The sequence below is a fragment of the Neodiprion fabricii genome, chromosome 2 (assembly GCF_021155785.1).
Source record: "Neodiprion fabricii isolate iyNeoFabr1 chromosome 2, iyNeoFabr1.1, whole genome shotgun sequence".
Taxonomy (NCBI): Eukaryota; Metazoa; Arthropoda; class Insecta; order Hymenoptera; family Diprionidae; genus Neodiprion; species Neodiprion fabricii.
The window spans coordinates 41,689,400-41,710,395 of NC_060240.1; the positions used below are offsets into that span (position 1 = coordinate 41,689,400).

General features: G+C 41.3%; 1 long non-coding RNA gene across 1 annotated transcript; it reads left to right on the forward strand.

Annotated features, from left to right (window-relative positions):
• The first annotated feature begins 3,245 nt into the window (after positions 1–3,245).
• On the forward strand, positions 3,246–20,289 carry LOC124176886. Its single transcript, XR_006869485.1, has 3 exons — positions 3,246–3,374; positions 17,763–17,770; positions 20,280–20,289. It is a non-coding gene; the product is annotated as an uncharacterized LOC124176886 (long non-coding RNA).
• The last annotated feature ends 707 nt before the right edge of the window (positions 20,290–20,996 follow it).

Consider the following 20,996-nt stretch of genomic DNA (forward strand, 5'->3'; position numbering starts at 1 on the left):
AGGGGGAGGAGCAGGAGGGTGAGGCAGGAAGGAGGGCGTTGGGGGGGGGGAGAACCGGCGGCGGAGGAAGTGGCGTGGTCGACCGAGCGACCGGCTGCCACATTGCGCCGTTTCATTGGTTCTCTCTCAGTCAACGTAGCACCTTACGCATTACGTGCACGCGCCTACGTAGCTCTGTAAATTCACTCTGGTCCTCTCCTGTTCGTTTTCTTGATTTTGATTCCAATGATGTCATCGCGCTTGAACGCCAGCTTGGTATGGATTTTTGATTGATTTGGTCGTTTTGGAAGGGTTCTATCATTGCCGAGCAGTCTCATTGACGGTCGCTTCTTTGAAATTTTCAACGGCGAGGTCAAGCAAACCTAATACAACATCAAATAGTCTGATAGTTCATTGATTCGACTATAATTTGGGCCGATTATCGATAACTTTTGTCCGACTCTCTGTCAGCACTAATCGCGCCGAATCCGCTCTACATTAATGGATTGAAACTTCAAGTTGCGTGTCAATTGTCAAATGGCAAAAAGGGTGCATTTTTTATAGACTCCAAAATGGTCATCACCTTCCGCAACGTCTTAGAGTTTCACCGATGATTGCTGATTGCAGAGGTCAATGTATACGATTCAGCTTGCAGTAAAATAGAGATACAATAATCTATGGGTACACGGTTAAAGCCGCCGTGATGGGTTCAGGTTCTTGCTTCGCCAGCAGATTAGGCGGAGTGACGAGTCACACTTATAAGCGTATTCAAACTCCGTAAAATAACACCATTGCGAAAACGAGTCGATCAACAGGCGCATAAACCTTAAATGAACAAATGATGAAAAGAACGACTTGAAGTGATCAGTAATCATTCGTACAGATTTCCGAGATGGCTCGAGAAATCGACAGCTGAAATTTTTCGCTCTTATGATTCATTACTTGTTCGGTATGTCAACTACATCGAATGACACGGTAGTACGTTGGACTCGCTGAATACTCCAGTGATTAGCACGGATAAAATTAAAGCAGCTGTGACAGCCCATGTAATCGTAGAGAGTAGGATACTCTTCAGAATATGAAGTGGGTATCTGCACAGCTTCCGTCAATTCTTATTCTGCTTTACTTTACCTTTTCTGTAGTTGCATAGCTAACACGCAGAGATCAAGCTCTCATAGACTTTCCAAGTCACTTCCAGATTCTTTGAAATGAGCACGGTATTTTTTTGTCCCCGCATCACATGTGTAGAAAGGCGTTTTTTCGAGTGGGGTCTAACATAAATTATATTTGGTATATTTACAAGCATATGTAATATGCGAGTGATGTATCTTTCGATAGATTGGTGCACTATCCAGCATGGCTTTTACAAGCTGCCATTGCAATTTTAGATAACTCGTGCGAAACCCGAATCATAATGCAAAGTAGAGTAGCGAAGGGACAATATCTACGTGATATGTAGAGCTTCTAACGATTCAGGCCCAATATGCATCATCTGTGTCACTTGACTCAAGTTCCGCCAATTAGCCGAAGAGACCGTTATTAAAGCAACGGGATAGCAGGCTGTATGAATTTCGTACCAATTTCGTCGAAGAACGGTGACGATAAAGTTCTGAAAAAGCGACGTTGTATTTCTCGATTATTTTGCCTCCGAATTCGTTCAATATGCTGCAGGTACCCATGTCTTTCTAGTAAATGACTTCGGTTAGATCCGAAGTGTGGCACAATTTGTATCACAAATCACGTTGCAGTGCGAGTAAGTTGTTAAAATTTAGCCTCTTATCAATATTTTATGAAAAGTAACAAGAGTTGATGCTTGCAATTCAAGAACGTACGATATTTGTATTGCAGCCTCATTGCCCGACAGTGACAGGGTAGCATGATGAAACGGTTGATGTTAAGGGATCACCGTCCATATATTTTGACTGCACTCCGGTGATATAGAACACAAGGAATTTCTGAGAACAACGATTTGTCGCTGGGAACGTGACATTACCTGAAAATTCGGACCGCTTTCTTTCCTCCCATCCTCGGTACCTTGTCATTTCTACACGCTTCTAAAATTACAACGATACGTAGGAAAGTTTGACGTTCCACTCGCTCGTGAACAAGGTGACATAAGGAAAGCTATTTACCGGTGACGCGGCCATGTTTCAACGAACATCCGCGATTTCTACCTCGCCCGAGGCTCTCTAGCCCCAAACCCAAGGCGTACATACACGTGCAAACAAGGGAACATGTGTGTACACCCTTGCGCTACTGAACAACTCGTCACTTGATCGTTCGCGTTTGTCACGGCACATCACCCCGCGTAAAACTCCGGTGCTATTCTATCCTACCGAGCTTCGTCTGCTCTCGGAATCACGGTAGGTACAACTTCAAGCTGGCTTTCACCTAAATTTCTCTCGGGTCTTATTAATTTCCCAATTCGTACTTTCGGATGATCTCTTTCGAGCTTTCCAAATTCTATATTTTTACCATGAAAGCTTCTTAATCATAACCTACAGAAACGAAATGTTAATTCTCGATGTCGAGCTAGTTGTGAAAAAATAAAACACAACACCAGCAGAAACTGGTTTTGATCAAAACGTGTTTATTGCAACATAATGAACTGTACATGTGTATACAATCTCACCAAATGTGCTTCCAGATAGAAGAGCAAAGGTTCAAGGTAGGTATGTATCTAAAAATCTGCATTTCTTAGACCTCAAATTTTTACCGAAGCGACGAAATATTCGGTTCTCAACAACCGCAAAAGCTCGATTATCTGCAGCGCAATAGGTATATCGGTTAATATGACTTCTCGGGTTCTGCATTTGATCAGGCATTCGATATATGGTAATAGTTAAAATAAGCACACCTACTGTGTTGCCTGTACCTACTATTGATATTCATATTCTCTCTGTGAGGTTCTGATAATGGAATATTATTCGGGGTGACTGAATTTCTCGTAGAAACACACCGTTTGACAGAATGAAAATGAAAGGTTCGTCGAAGTTCCGGTCAGGAAGAAGAAGAATTTAATAGTTGAAAAACGTGAATATACAAAATCGACGTTTCGGCCGGGCCCTGCCGACCATCCTCAGGAAATAAAATAAAAAAAATGACAACCGGTACATGCTTAGATGTTGTTAGTGGTACAGCATTTCGGACGGAAGTTCGGACTTCCGTCCGAAATGCTGTACCACTAACAACATCTAAGCATGTACCGGTTGTCATTTTTTTTTTTTTTTTTTTTTTTTTATTTTATTTCCTGAGGATGGTCGGCAGGGCCCGGCCGATACGTCGATTTTGTATATTCACGTTTTTCAACTATTAAATTCTTCTTCTTCCTGACCGGAACTTCGACGAACCTTTCATTTTCAATCTACCTCCCGGTCACAAACTTCTTTCCTAAAGTTTGACAGAATGATAAAAAATCTAGAAACACTTGACCTGAGCCCAGTAATAATTTTACAACATTCAAGGGAGTATTTTGGTCTAGAAATTTGAGTAACTTTTTTGCTCTCTTCAACAACTGCCGTAATGGCATTCTTATTGATGAAGAGAATTAGTTTAATTTCTGTTTCAGACGAATGGGAGCATCGGAATCAATCGCTTCAATACTTTTTTTTCACTGCCGCATTCAGAGGCGCATAAGTTTAAAAAAAATTTTTTTTTTTTCATAAATATTTTTTTTTTCTCCAAGCTATTGAAAGAACAATAAAAAGACAGTCAAAAATGGATGGTAAGAGTATGGTACTATTTTCTTGTCAAGCTCGAAATTTCGGCCTCTAGATTAGAATACACCCTTAAAGCCAGCGTATATACCTCTATCGTGTGCATGCCTAATAATTTTTGTGCCCAGGTTGCGGATGGTAAGTAATTATCAGTTTAATTCGCTGGTAAGCGTACCGTTTGCACTTGACTTTCTCCACTCCACATCACGAATCTCTCGAATAAATTATTCTCCGACAAAACACCTGAGCTGTGCAGCTGCCAATGAATTTTTACATCAAGCCATTCGAGCGCGAGCTTGGTCGAAGATGATTCATGACACGGAACAGGATTGGCCTCAATCATTATCCTCGAATACCAGGATCACTATTCTGTTTCTAATCTGAGCCATAAAGGTGTTCCGGCTTTCGGACTAAGAACGGCTGTGGACCCTCATGGATTAAATCTTTCTATCCGTTAATACCGGATTCTCTTTATTTCAGTACCGTGGTTTTCTTTCGGGATTCACTTTCTCGCAGCACGATGTACGCGCGCGTACGCATCCGTCCACGCGTACTGCACGCGTGCATTTCTCGCTGCTTTCACAGCATTGGCGCATCGTCGCAATTCTCTTCTGAATCAGGGGTCCCCGTATAATGCGACCTGCGCGCCTCCACTGCACTCGTTAGAGAAAGATAACGGTACTGGTTCACGCCGGGCACAGGTAGACTGTTCCTCGAGGTTGTTGCTCTTTCACGAAGCCGGAGAGATGCGGCTGGCGAGCGACGTAGCCAACGTTACAGCGAGTACACGCAACGTAACTTTGAAGATTCTACGTTACATGGTGCAGCTTTCGACTGCCTGCAAAACACGGTTTGCATCGAAGCTTTAGGCTTGTTTGTTACTTGAGCGTTGTTACTTGAATTCTTCTTACCGCTATATGATTTCGTACGAGGCACCGCTGCACCTTGGTTACTATTATTCAATGTGATTACCTCCTTTGAAAGGTGCTTGAAATTGTGATGTCGCAAGAACGGCATAGCGCGATTTTGAATCAATGGCGCAGACTTGGGGAACGCGATGGAATTTACGACAACCTCTGGGCGATATTAAATTTGATCTTGAACTCGACGCAAAATTAATTGATCATTTCAGCGGTTCAGGTTTGTATGTGTTTGATATAAGATTTCGCAAGCACAGTTCATGCCGGTTGTTCGCTCTGTTTTAACCCGGGTGTACGTGATTCAATTAAAACCAGTCTTGTGTTCTTAGCATAGATCGTTCGTATTTGAGTAAACGGGAATGGTGATGAGCATGGTTCTCACAATGAATGTCTCGCCTGTGAGGCATGACAGAGGTTCCGAAACCTGCGATCTGCTTGAGTACGAGGGCTGCGAAAGCTCGAACGAAGTGGGAGGTGGCCAATTTTCTTCAGACAATATTTATCCTACAGAGGGGAGGATGGTGAAAGATTTCTCCTCCGCCATATCGCTGGGGTGGTATAACACAAATTTATAAGTGGAAAGGGTTCAACGATGATCCGGGATGACGGTGCAGTATACGTGTGAAAGTATATTCCACACAACCGGTATATTGAAATCTTCACTTGTGTTCGCGATCAGAAAGGATGGTTCGAAAAATATTCACATTTGGTGTAACGAGGACTGGCTTGTGAATCGTATTTTTGCACAATTCCGTCTATGTTCGTCGTACAAATCATTTAGCAATGACTCACGGACGAAACGAGAAACCGGGATCTTGGCGAGGGGATAAACACCTAACTTTCAATATTGAAATGAACGTACTAATAACGTATTAGTAATACATTAGGGTTCGGCGTACTGGGAGGATTCGGTGAATATCGCCTCTGCGAGCGAGCAGGCAGGTAACCGAAGCTAGCTTTTTACGGTAATACAAACCTAAAATGAAACTTCGGTTACCTATCCAGCGGCACTGGTGGCGGGACTTACCGAATCTATCCGGTGTCGCTGTAAAATTCTGAACCTTAGATTTAGAAAATAGAACACATTTCAAGATGTATTATAACCTCATCGCCTCCGAGTGTAGAGCCTGAATTCATGGGGTAAATTGTTTTTTCAGTCCAATAGCGTTCAAACGACTTACTGAGCATTCAAAAAACTGTGCCACAGTCACTAATTTTACTTGAAGTAGTAACATATCTCTGTGACGCCGTTCAAGTCCAGATGATCGAGTGTCTTGCTGCGGGGTGATTAAGAATAATGCGTTATCATAGTGTAGAATTCCTAATATTCGAAGAATATCGTGATAAAGTGACTTGTTGACGATTCAAGTACCTGGGAAACCAGCTGATCAGATGAGGTCCAGCCCGTCTATAAGTTACAGAGCTCATTCCTTGAACGGTGAACTGCCAAAATGGTTTTATCCGTACATATTGTCCTCACGCGTAATAAAACTATTGTCTGCTAATCGAGATTACAGATACCTTGGGATCCAGTTGTTGGAAAATTTTTCGTCTACAGCCATAAGCTGTCTGTTCAATGGACAGTACGCTATCTTGATAAATTCAGCTAATATTTCTACAATTGATTCTGCCTAATATTCTTCACCACCGCTCAACGTCCTTAAAACTTTTTCTCCGTTGTCTGTTCGTTTTCATTCGACTCTCTTGGTGGTGCAATACATCCAATGAGATCAGAGACTAGACATTTATATGCGAAACACGATAACGCGGGCTGCCTTGAGCATTGGATCGTAGTAGAGAGTTTGCCGTCTCACTTTCTCACATAATTCTTAACTCGTGCTTTTTTCACTCATGACAGTACTTTCACAGAGGTCAATTGATGTCGAATTAGAATCCCACCAAGACCAAACTCATCCATCCGGTACCTGCATTCCTTTTTGCTTTTTCCGTACGACGAAAAGAAACTGCTCAGTGAAATTCAACGACAATGGGCGGTAACCTACGCATTTGGAATTGTGTTAAGAGTTTCAAACGATGCTTCCTTCTCGCAAGATCCGAACTTCTGATATCGAACATATGGAACATATCAAGCGAAATGTGGGAACCTTGTGTGGAAAATAATTTGATAATCTTTGAATAGAAAGGCAATCCTCGGTGAGAAAGTTTTAGCCCCAGGTATAATATAATGGGTGATACGAAGTGTGCTGCGCGGCGCGAATATTGTTAGGTTAATTTTAAATCAAGTTTCCACACCTCGAGTCATCGACGAAAAAATTTACACGCTACAGCATAAGCCTCTGATAAACATTACAACAGAAGTAAAATTTTTGTGCCACATCATCCACTTGCATGTGCACCACAAGGGCTGTACGACCACATTCGGCAAACCTCACAGCATGAAACAAGACGTGCACATGTAGGAACGCGACAGAGGTCGCTACAGCGAGGTAGCACGAACGCGTTTTGAGGCGCTTGAGTGCATTTGCAATATTAACATTTTCTTAGCAATGCGTCCCTGGCCGGTGATTTCGGAAAATCTGATGAGAGGAGAAGGTAGAGGCCCCCAGCGTGAAGTGCCACGGTTTGAGTACTTGCGTGAACTTTATGTATTACGCTTTATAATGACGTGAAAGTTTTAATGCACGGTGAACCATAAACTGCAGATGCGAGGGCTCGGGGAAGCTGCGATAAGGCCAACACCACAACGCTCGAAAGAATTATTTCACAAGCCTGGCTGCTACTCATTGTCAGATGTTAAGCAGCTACCTACCTGTGCAGCGCCGCGTACTCCGGTTACATCGAATCTGCGTATAAATGCATGGGTGGAAAATTGAGAGCGAGGAAGAAGTGAAAGAAATTTGATTTGGTTCTTTGACAATAAGCAATCAACTGGAGTTTTTCGAGGAAGCTTTATCTTTGATTAAGTAACTGACAGTGAGGAAAGTATTGTTTAATTCATGGAAAGTGGTGCATCTGTAGTTCTTTGCGTTTTGTAGTGAAAAATGTATTTCTCGCGGATACAGAAGTTGGTCACGCTAAAGTTCGTTAAACAGTACTTTGTTCGATAATTTTAATTCAAATATTTTATACAGCTGCACCTGAGGCCTGATGCTCCGAAGATACAATCGCAATTCTTTTTTCGTAAAGAAAATATAAATCACTGATACATGCGAACTGCGCAAGTGTAAGATACGGTGGGTTGGATGGATTTTACTGAATCTTACTTCTCCGGCTTCGTGGGATCATTGAACACAATCGAACCCCTATAACGTCCAGTATCAACGTGATTTTGGAAAAGGAATCCATTGCGCATAGTTTGGAATCGCTTCGAGCAGCTGATCAAAACTTACAGCCCAAAAACGGGAAATTTTTTCGTATCTCCGCAGCTGTTGCTCCTACGAGGTTTCAAACGCCTTTATTGCCTGCCTTGGGGTCCAATTAGCCTGAAAAGCATTGTGAGAATCGACTCCAAGACAAAAAGCTTCAGACTCAAAAGTCGTTGAAAAAGAAAGACTAACCCCTTTGAATTTCTTCGGTCGAAAATTTAGCGATTTTGAATAAGGATAGAACTGATTCCTTGATACCCTATAACATCCTATGTCAATACACCCAATTCAAGGAAAGACAGCTGGTTACACTGCGGGTCAATAAACTGTAGTTATTTGCAAACTTTTATATATTTAGATGGCACTTGTAAAAATACATTTGTTTAATTGGTAAGATGTGCACACAGTAACTGATAAATACTGGATCAAGTACTGAGCTTCTTTATTAAATGAGGGTAATTTAATAGTACGAAGAAAAGATGTTTTTGAAAATTTAAAGGTATATACTCGTAATGTATAACGTGTTGCAGCTATACTGAAAGTGAAGTGGAAATGAAAATAGGCGTACTATATCTGTTGCTAACGTTGACTAATTAATTCCAGATTAAAAGCTGGTGATTCGAAGACGTCGAATTCTGGGGTGATAGGAAGTGTCCCATATTGACGATGCGACGCTATTTCAGGAATTTCACATCGGGATGATTTGGTTTCCGGGTTACCGTAATGTTTCCCAATCCGTCCTGCGAGTGGAGATTGACGAGTATCCCGTTATCGGGCTTACGGTTAAGGGTGGAATCGCTAAGCTTTATCTGACGATGAATGGTGACGTGTCGGAATAGCGCGAGGGGTCAATTGGATTTTCATCCAACGACTCGATTGCTCTCACGAGAGTATTGCTCTTCATAGGTATTGCGATGCAGTCCCTATGACGTTGCGACGAATAATCTTCCTTGAAACCAAATCGCGATAGGCAGACGATTCCGTGATCATTTTGTAATTGGGATTCAAACGATATGCTTATTTCCAGGTATCGAACTCGTACTAATGAAGCCGACCGTGAGATGCGAAACTCGACGAGAAAGTTCACTGCGTAAAAATGAAAGTGTATACCTAATTATATAGGTATGTGGTGTAATGCATTTTTCCGGCGACGCTGATATAAGTGGCACGGTTGCAAGTGGCGATAATTATTCACTTGCATTTGAGGAGTTCGGTGCCAGAATCGGAAGAGCAATGTCAATCAGTATTAAACTGTAATACTTTTATGGTAAGCTGAAACCAGCTTAATAAAGTCACTTTCAGACTACGTTAAATTCACTTCCAACTGTGATATTCTATTCATTTCGATGAGACTTACAACCTACCAGAACCGTCCATTGTCGGGACAACTGGGATGGAAAAAAAATTCATGCAAGTAACAGTTAATTCTGAGAGCAAAAATGTTCATTCAAACGATCCGGTCGAGAAATGATCGACCTTTTTCAGAGCTTGGAAACTTTTCGTCTCGGAATCGTTTTGCAGGGCTCTTTTTCCACTAATTGGACCCTCAGGAATGTAAAACATACATCAAAACGAGCGCCGAACCAATAGCAGAGGAATTATACAGATGATCTTCAATTTTTTAGCTGTAACTTACGATCCGTTGCTCACAGCGTATTCAGATTACGCGGAATTGATTCCTCTCGCGAAATTGCCTCGATGTAGTGCATTAAAGGAAAAATTCCAGCTGTATTCAAAATCGTCAAAATTTTGGGCAAAAACCCAAAGGCGTTACTTTCTTCCTACTTTTTTAGTGATTTCTAGGCTAATTTGTATATTTGGTGTTCGAACCTTTTTACATAAGTTCAACCAGAGACTAAGTACTATTCGTGATGATTCAAAGAAATACTTTCTCAGCTCTGTGTAATCGAATTTGTTTCGCAACTTTTTAACAGAGATCCATCTACAGCGAGAATTGGAGTATTTTTCCTTGATGTAGAATAAGGATAAATGATATAAAAAATTTCACCAACTCGGGGAATAATCACAACGTAAGAATAAACGAAGATCGCTTCTATGCTAAAAGTTGCTCAATTGACGATTTCGTCGGGAGAAGTAAATTCCAAAGTCGTGTGCAAGATGCAAGCTTTCGAGCTTTATGTAAATACCGTTGAATCCCTTCGATAGGATAAGAAAATGCGAGATGAGCCGAATAAACCCTCCGCGGCTCTAAAACGCAAATCTTGCGTAATATGACTGTTCAATTCTCGTGACAATGTGGTAATACAAGATATTAACCCCTTCTACATCCCGCTTGTTTATATTATTTCGATTCATATGTGCACAAAGGATGATCCCAGCAATATTATTCTGCCCGTAACCTTCGCCATTCTCCAGTCTTATGCGCTACTGTGAAACGAAGTTACTATTTTATTTGTCGTCGAGAAAAACGTGACTCCGGAAAAAAATATTACCTTCGCTTTGAAAATACGGTTTATCACTCCCACAATTGTTTTCTAGCGTTGACCAGCAACTACAAATGTTGTATCCCGAATTCCGAGAAAACGACTTCATAAAATTGGATGAAGGTTTGCTGAAAAATAAAGCATTAGGTGGAAATGATGCATGAAAAAAATTCCATGTTTCTACCGCTTTCGGGTCCTCAATGGTGTATTTTTAAAATTTTCAATAATTATTTTGTGTAGCCTAAATTAATGAGGAACAGCGTGGTTCAAAATTTTAGTGATACATCAAGTATTCAGTAGAGACGTGATACGAAAGTATTATAACTTCAACTACTCTCGATCATGTATCCAAAATTCAGTTATTCAATGGAAATACATACAAAACAATTTTTTGAATATCTCTAGACTTTCGTTCAAAAAAGGGTAATAGTATGAACATCAAAATTGAAGTGGCAGGTAAATATGAATAAATTTTGTGAAGCTTACGCAGTAATATCCTTGCAAGAAGATGGAAACCTTGAGTCCAAAGCAAATTCAGGCGTGTTTTTAGTTCGAGTAGACGTTAAATTACGCGCTACAAGTGAAAGAACATTGACACATACGCATATATACACCTATGATGAATATATATATATATATATATATATATATATATATATATATATATATATATATATATACATATTCAGAATATACTTGCCATCTGGGTTGGTTAATAAGAAGTACTCTTATCGAGTTAGCACTCTGTGATTGTCCTGTTTTCAATCTCGTTTCCATTAAAGCGATGGCCAATAAAATTAACTCGATCCTACGGTTTGTTACATTCTTCACCATGTCCTGCAACGTGTCCAAGTAGATAATTATTAATAGTAATATTTCCTCACGCTTTAGAAACGACTTTCAGTGGAAAAATACTGAACGTAATTGATGTGATCAATCGTCCAGTCTGACCACTAAATTGATATTCATGACAACCATCGCCATTATTGAGGTCACATCGTTCGTAAACAACGCCGGAAGATGTTCGCGTGAAAGTGAACATTCAGAGAGCAACAAATGAAAGTTTAGCACTCGCCGATGTAGCGTACCTACCTGTTTTCGCGGAGAGAAAGGGTGCTTGCAGTATCAATGACGCAGATGAGTTTTAAACGTTACGAGGCGCCGTGCTGAGTACGTATGATTTCACAATTGGATGGTATACTCATCCTTACCCATTCGTCGATAAAATATGTGCAATGACATGTAAGTATATCGCTATGATACTTAATTTCAATTGGCTCTAGTGCTGGAAAATAGAATTACCGTGCTCTTTAAATTTGAATTGGTGAAATTTCACAGATACACAGTTACAAGTATACTGTTGAAAAAAAAAACTAGTACATGTACATTTACGATTCACCGATATTTCACTCATTTCCAGCGTATAGACACTGATGACTTCCAATGTTGTTCTTATAACTGATTCATGTTCAGAGAGTGGATAGGTTTCGAATCACAAGAGTGTTTAAGTCATGCTGGCCGTAGTTGTTTTCAGAACTTTTACGCATGAAAACGACTCACCAAATTTTGACCAACGAATCAATTGAGAGAGTCAAAATCCGTGCCTTATTAATATGAATTTATCGTTGAATTATTTTCCGACCGAGTTTAGTAAGTCACCACTCGTAATCGCAATACGTAAGTATAATTAGGGTTGATGCATCCATTGAATGCGATGATGTAGCTCGTATTCAATTATCGTATGTCTACCTGCCTGTCTGTTTGACCATCTACTTGCCAGTTACCCCTGGCAGGGATCCTGGAGCTTGAGGCCCAATTCAAATCATAACCGCAGGCCTACCCGTGATTGGATATTATTTGTGTACTCGATTTTTCTTGCCTCCATATCGTCGGCTAACCGCTGACCTTTTCTCTCACTAACAATGAGTATGCGTTGTTGCATGGTCATGTCAGGCCTCCTTAGGCTTCAATTGCTAGAATCCTTTGAGATTCCCTTCACAAAGAATTATTATAGTTATAAACGATTCGCCAATGAGAAGTTTGACTTATATCACGAATAAAGCAGCCGTCAACTCGTTGATTCGCTAGCCTTAACACTCCCGATCTGGCTTCCCGAAATCGGGATAGCGACCAAATTTTTTTTCCATGCAGAGAAAGAATTTTTCTTCGCTTGTACAATTTTACCACGGATAAAAGTAACTGACGATCCGTTGTTCCATTAGATCAAATCGTTTACGTTGTATTAAACGAAAATAAAAAATAAAATTGTCCTCAAGAGTATCTGTATTATTCGATAGATGGCGAAGCGGAAGATTCAGCCCTCGATGTGTGATATGGCCAAGGTTATACCCACGGCCAACCAAAATCAACTAACGGCGAAGCCCACCAGAATTCCCATAAAAGTTTATTACCTCGATAAAAGTAGATGATTTCTCGTAAATCCTTATGTCTACATGCCCCTACCGTTTTCGTCTCTTTCTTCAATGCTCTACATATATTTAAAGAACTCAGTATCATCTATCGGTGAAATTCCGAGTCTCGTCCCGTTAATAAATGGTCATGACCTGTGTTTCCCAGTGTTTCCGACTCATATCGCACAACACTGCAAACGAACCGCGTTCAAGGCCATTCCACATGAATAACTATACGACGATTTCACCTATCAATTTACGTAACTTTAATAGCTCACAGCCCCACAGTTAATTGCATAATTTATAGTTATGTTCAAAAATCGTTTATGGATGTTCTCACATTCGAAATCCCCGAAGCGATAATAAAACTAACCGGAGACAACGAGAATCAACTGTCGTCTGGACGTGACAATGCGAGATCAATACATTACATGTGCGACGATTTTCACCCGGATTTCGTACGATCAATGTGAAGGTAGGCACAGGCAGGCATGTTAGGAAATGGTCATTTGCAAATTGAACTAGCTGGTAACTCTCAGGAGGTAGATTCAATATTCTGTGATTGTTGGGTAACATCCCCCGGTCTTCTTGATTCAACGTGCCCATACTCTTTCAGCTCCAGCAAATTCTATGGCTTCACCGACTCCTGGATCATAAACGTCGTGGTACTCAACGATGATTGTATCCAAAGTGAACCTCTCCTATTCGGGTCACGTTCAAATCTTGTAATACACAGATCGGTGAAACGGCTCCCAGCTGAAAAGTCTCCCGATAATTCAATTTCTGTACAAAACTGAAGATTTTTTTACGGTCTTCTAACAGGAGGTAACCTATTAGTGTTCCTAATAGCCTTCGGTACACTGAAAATTAGACTGTGATAATGTAGTAGAGCGTAATATCACGGAGAGGATACCCAAATACGTAGAAGCTGAGGCAAAAAAAAAACGTATCAGAACAAGGATAACGAAAATCCGATATCGAGAAGATGCAGCAGTGAAATATAATTTAACATAATTATAAAAGACGTCTTTTCGATATGTCTTCCGAAGATATTTTCGTATTTGCATTAGTTAGATGTTCGTCAAACGCATTTGCGATACTTGGGAAATATTTTTGTGTTTTCCATGGAGACGTTCGTGAGGTAACTGGGTTTCTGGAAACAGACGAACATAAGACACGATGGTATACATATGACAGCAGTGGGATACAAATATTTAATGCTCGAAGGCGGGAAACACACAGACAGTAACGTACAGGAATATGTAGTATACTTATTGTAGAATAACTTGAAATAAAGTCAACCATTTCAAGTCAAGGCATCCACCGAAAATAAGTAATCAGTCATTGCGGGAGAAACGTTGGGTAAGAATTCTACAATGTAATGAATTCGGCAGGTTTTTTTTTTTGCTCGAAGAAGTTGCGCCCATCTATAGACGCGTACATATCGAGTAGCATGTGTATCGCTTTACGTATTTCACGAAGAGAGGGTTTTACTTATGCATTAGTTCATCACGTAAACGACTGGTGCTAAGGCGGTTTCACCTGCGCCACCTGGGCTCTCGCACCCCCGCCAGGCCAAGTACCTTTAAGAATTTACGATCAACAATATCACAGTCGGACTCCTCTCGAGAAGGGGTCGATCGAAATTTTTGTCGTCAAAGACCGAAGTCCGGAAAACTTCGAGCATTGGCTGTAGATGTGGTTTGCGTATCTGCGCGTTGATAACTAACGAAAGTGAGAGAAAACGTCTGCTTGCTTCACAATGTGTGCTCCAATTGCGGATATCGTCCAGCTAATTATGCTTATAACTGACGTAATGAACAATGTGATTAATGTAGCCTTGAAAGATGTTACCCAGAGCTCAATTTTGGGATCTGGGCGATCCTTTCCACTCACCCAAGGCCTTGTCAATTTACGCCACGCTTCTCACCTGGGTATTTAAATTCATCCGGAGCTCACAGAGCGATATCGATAGATACTAATCCGAGATAAGTCTGAGCATATTTTTCTGTGCCTCATTATTATACACTTTCCTTTTTTTTTTCTCTGTGAAACAGTGATACACCATTTGAGTCAAAAAAAAAAAAAAAAAATTGCAGACAGGTCACGTCGTTCATGCGCCGAATCGACAAGCTGTGGTTTGAACTGACTCTGGTTACACCCGGGCAAGGTGTTCCACCCTTTTTTCTTGCGCCCCGTGCAAATTGCAAACGCATAATGACGATTACTGTGCCTTCCCTCCTTATGCCACATAGGCTTTGAATAGCTTCCTGGGGATACACCCTTTTGGGTGTGGCAACGCAGCAGCGATCGTACTCCTCGTCGTTGTTGCTATTACTGTTCTTGTTACTATTATTAGCATTGTTGTTATTATTATCGCCGATGAGCACAATGAAAATTATCCAGAATCACGGAATACCATCGCTGTTGAGCACGAAAAGGGAAAACTTGTACGACGAATTTGGAAACATGTTCTTGCCTCAACTAGTCGGTTGGAAACTTGATCTTAGCTTCCGTACCACTTTATGGATCGTTGCACCGGATTTGCGACTGCATTTTCTGCATCGAATAAGGTAGAGTTTCGACGCGAGTCTCCACTTGAGACCTGGGCTTGGCAAAGGTCAGTAGGGAAGGTACTGAGAACGGAGAGGCTCGTAAAGTGTGGTGAACGCCCAGGTCCCATAAAGATTCAAAGATTGAGGGAAGCATACCCGGTGGACTGATGCCAGGGATAGTTCTATTGGAGTTCAAGCTGATCTCTGTTTCCTCGTGGCGGATACAAGGATATCCGTAGATTTACAACATCGCCGCCCAAATGGATGCTCTTGTTCCCGACTCTTCTATTGATTTTTTTTTTTTTAATTCCCTCTTCTGATACAAAATACCCCACTAACTAAATCTGCATCTGAGTGTAATTATTAATCATCAGAATTTCGGTGAATCGTTGAACCTACACGGAAAAAAAAATTCAGCTCGTGGAACTAAATATTAGATAGTTACTTGTAAACAGTTCGTCGAACTAAACGTTCTGTTATTGGAAGAGCACTGCATGGTTCGTATAACTGACTGTTAGTCAGCTGTCATAGCTGTACGTTGTTCAGCTCTCTCAGCTAAACAGCTTCGTTCGAAGAGCTAGACCAGAATTTTTCGGCTCCGCTCACAGCGCTTATTATTAAATAGTACAATTATATTGCTATTAGTATTATTTTTCATCATTATTATCATTATTTATTCAGTGTCATTTACATATTTGAATGGACTATTTAAACAATTATCTATCAACTGTATTTAAATCATACTCATGAAATTTGAAGGTTATGAAATATGTCAACGCACCAGAGCACAGCGCAACTTACAGCTCTTAGAGCAAAACCATTCAGCTGTGAGAGCTGAACAACTTGCAGCTATCAGAGCTGACTAATATATAGTTGCTGTAACTACAAGATAGACCGTAGAGTGCGTATAGTTACTGGAGCTGTAGAATACAGCTCGCCGAACAGAATTTTTTTTTCCGTCTAGTATCAAGCCATCATTTTTGTATCCGGCAAAGTCTTGATAAGGATCAAGTGACGTTAACGAATCGATTCAATTTTTCGGATGAAATTGCAGCGAAGCCAAGAAATGAAGAAAATACTGCTTTACATCGCAAAATTTCACTGTATCTTTTATTGCTTGTATCGAAAATGCATCGGTTGCCACACCGTAAAAAAAAATTTGCCTGTGTTTTGCCAGCAGTGACCCTTCTAGCGCTACAGAATTTCAAGTTTATGTAGTGGTTACTGTAAAGAAAATTGCTGTGAAATGTACTCAACGAGATGTGAAATATGTTCTTTGACATTACTGGAAAGCAAACTTTCACACCACGCAGGTAGCTACGGCGGAATCGAACGTATAATGCACAGATGCGTGAATATATACGGTCGATCTGAATCGAAGGCGTGCCTTCACTTTGAATAATAACGCATCGGAAGTGAAGTGTAGCGTAACCGAAAATGGTTGAATAGAAGCTAGCTGATCCATCGGAAGCTGATCTAATTTGCCTTCGTCCGTGGTACGCGTAACGTGAATTGTATGAAATACGCGACCAGTTGACAACTTTATTTTCAACATCGCGCATCAATCTTCAAATTTTTCACGTAAAAGTGTCGTGTAATGATTTCGTGCTACTACTTACGGACGTGAAAATATTTTTTATCCGACTCCCCTTGAAAAAAACGTATTTTCGTGCATGTGAAACCGGCTCAAAATTACAATTTCACGCGCAGTCGCAACTGGACATACATTTCGCCTGCTTTACCGGATTTTGAAGAATTTTTACCGAGCGCAGAGTTCGCGACGTGCCGTGAAAACGGCAATTGTTGCGCCTGCTTCACGTGCGCGAAAAGCAAATTTTCAGAGGGACTATACAAGGAAAAAAATCGTGTCCATCACGAGTGAATTCTTCGCACCCATGATACCCAACGTACTTATTTCCACTCGATTCTGTGTTTTATTACCTATTTATCGTTTGTTCTAGTTGTGAATATTCAGTGCTTACAGGAGCGTGGGAGCAGACAATGTTTCTTATCCGTTAGGATCCATGCCAGGAGAATCTTAGCTAAACTGTATAAAAGCTGTCGCTCAGAAAACCACGTAACCGTTTACCTTTACAATTTTACGAGTCGCTTTTGAGAGCAAGAACTACCCCCAGCAGAGACACTGGCCCGGGTATGTGACGCGCACCGGCCAAATTCCCATGGACCAAATTTTCACCTCTACGAATTCCGAAGAATCCCGAAAAAATGTCGATTACGGCGGTATACAGAGGGACTGTCGTCGAAAATCAAGATGGTGTTTTTACCGTACAGCCTTCCAAGTTTCTCATTATTAACGGTCCAAGGTAGGTGTGTTTCAACTTTTACGCCAGTGTCCATCAAGCCAACCTTATTCGTGATTAGTCCGAAGCGATAGAAATCGGTGTAGCAAGTATACCAAGTTTCGCTATTTCATGTCATATCTTTCTGCCAACGCACCTAATTCAGCAAAATAAAAACCAACAAAGACCGGAAAAATATACAGATTAAAATGATTGAGGCTCTAATTCAAACGGAGAATCGAGAATAGTAAAGAAAGTCATCACTAGATTAGAAGACATTGTCAATCAATTTCACAAGGATAACCTTTCTGACTTTCCAGTTAACGAATATTCAGTTTGGGTAACGGGGGGGGGGGGGGGGGGGGGGGGGTGGGGGGGATCTACTATGACTGTACAGAGGAAAAGCAAACTAGACCTCGCAGTATCCGGTAACAGAGAAGAAAGTCTAAGTACTCCTACGAGAAATATTAAGAAAGAATTTATCACTCATAAGAAAGTTCAGGTTTCATGGAGCCCCGATTAACAATCGTAAAATATAAAAGTGTGGCACGTCCTATACCCACATATAAGCTGTATGGGATGCACACGGTTATTGCGTATGGATAATATATATTAAGATATTGCCCAAGGTCGGAAACTCGGCAGTCTCACCCACCCAGGAACGTTACTGTTATTATGAATAATACGACGTACTTCGGACCTGACTGAATTCCATACGCAACATAGAAGATTTGTGAAAAACAAAATTTTAAATTCTGGCTTATAGACAGATTGAAGTAAGAAAAAGCAGATTTTTCAAGATCTCTTTCAACTGAATTTACAGCAATTTTGCATCAATTCTCAAATATCGTTCACGTGTTCGATATATCGTGCCTACTGTTTCTTTACGATGTCAGATTTTAGCCGTGCCATTATTTTTTACGTTCAAGACGTTCCATCCCCTCCCGCACCGTATTGAACCCCCTGGTCATCTAGCAGAGTGACCAAGGCGAGAAATTCTACACTCGGAGATATGTTTTTTCATTCTCCGAACTGCCACGGCTCGAACCCCGAACCCGATCGAAACTCTTTGCGGTTTCATAGACTCCATCCGTCGTAAATATTTAATGACGGAGGATCTGAGCAATGCGTTCCCCGGGACCCCTAGTGCCACCGCCTCGGCGGCTTTCCCATCCTGCATCTCCTCCGCGGTCCGCCCCTCGCCGCTCGTACCGAGTAAAAAGTTAACCTATCCCGAGGGAGCGGTGCCTCGAACCAATATATTTTCGGTAAAATGGAGAATCTTAAATCCAGGCTCTTCAGGGGTGGTTCATGGCACAGACAGGGATTGGCAGTTCCTTTGAAACCCAAACAGCTTCTGGTCAAGAATTTATTGGCGTTTTGATGAAAATATCGACAAGTCCGGGTCAAGCTGTTGGCCTTTGGGCGTGAATTTTTAAGGAAGCCTTTTTGCCCTAGTCTAAGACTTTTCGGTACCTACGTGATCGTCAATGATCGATTTGGCCTTTCAGCGCCTATCCACCCACTGGCCGTCACGTGCATGTAAGGGAAAATTTTCATGTCCCGTTGTTCCTTCCTCCGTACATTCTGTTAATCAATTATGTGGCCTTGCCATCCGTTCGTACAGCCTCTCTGGTCGATATTTTCATACAACACTGATGCTCGACACAGTACCTACAAGTGGTTACGTCATTTACGTGAAACATACGCGAATCCGCGACGGGAGCCTTTTTCCAGCACTCGAGAGGAGGAGCAGAAAGAGGAGCCAAGCGGAGTAAAAAATAAAGTAATAATAAAAGTGAAGAACAGACCAACTTTACGTTTCTCGTGCGAATATACCCGAGAGCATTTCAGGACAAATTTTAATTCAACATTTCGTGAAATTGCTACCATTGCGACTCGCCGAAAGTTCCTGACTTTAGCTTCCAGCCGCTGCAGCTGTAAGGGTGTGTATGCGTACGCACGCGTCGTATGTCATGTATACATACATGAGGACGTACGTGTGAGAAGTTGGAACCACTCAAAATGATAATACAAAAGTTCAAAAGCTTACCCTGCTTGAGTCCTTATGATTCTAATTCAAGCTCATGTATCGCCAACATCTTGGTTGAAGATACAAATGTATGGGAAATTCCACGTAAAATCGATTCGACCAACATTCGGATCCTCTTTCGGTACGTTCAAAATATGCGGAATATATGTGTTAATTCATAAGAGCGTGTGTGAATTTTTGTAGATTTCCATGCAATGACGTTTAGACGTTCGCATGCGGATGAAATTTATGCAGGGACCGACGATGTCCGAGTTTCGTGAAAAGAATTTTGTCGGACGTGAAAGTTAAATTCTTTTTATGCCTAACTTTTTTCCGTGATGCATCTATTTTCAAGTTATACTGAATCAAAACTTGAACGCTGTGAATTCCTGCATGTGATTCACTGGCTGCTAGCCACCGCTAACATCCAATGTCTTCGGAGAGGAATGTAAGAAGAATTGCGCTCATTGTTATGAACTAAGAAAAATCCTTCACAATGGCGTAGCCACCTTTCAGAGGGTCAGAGTTTTGATCGGATTGATTTAACCCAGACGGCCCCATATGTACATGAATGTATAAAAGATGCACTATTATAGTATTTTAAATACAAAATTAGTATACCAGTACGTATACATGCGTCTAGAGCAAGCTATACATTGTTGGAATGTTACAGGCTTGTAAAGATCGACTTGAACGTTCTTGAAAAAATCGATTATTTCGTCAAGACGGGGGGCTGGCGTAACGTATGTACATTTGTACATCCAGCTTCCGCGACGCTTCCACATAGTTTTTTGAGCCGTCCAGTGCAGTGTACTATTAAATTTCGCATGAAATTTACATTCACCTCAAGCATGAAATCCCGCCTTTTTTTTCCTATCAACTTGACACGTTGAACCGATTGGTCCTATTACCAGTTGGATTACAACTTGGTACTCGTTTATGCGGACATTCACGTTCAACGTCAAAAGTGGATCGCGAGCAAGGATGCGAGTAAGGAAGCACTTGCGCTGCGAGTAAGTGAGAGAAGCTATCGGATTAATAAAAACTCCAAGAACGAGACACCAGGGTGTATTCGAGCCGTGCTCTTCGGCCCCAAGGGCTGCGTCCATCCGGTCGTCCCTCCGGCCGGTCCAGCTGGTTTATTCTCCGAAAGAATATTCTGCGACCGGGAAGATTCCGTATCATCTTGACTCGATGCGACAGAGAGTTCCACGTATCGCGCTGCCTGGAAATAAATATTAGATTCCGTAGTACGTGTTCTTGGATGAGACAGTCGAGCGAATTGCGCATTAATATTATATTCGTAGGAATCG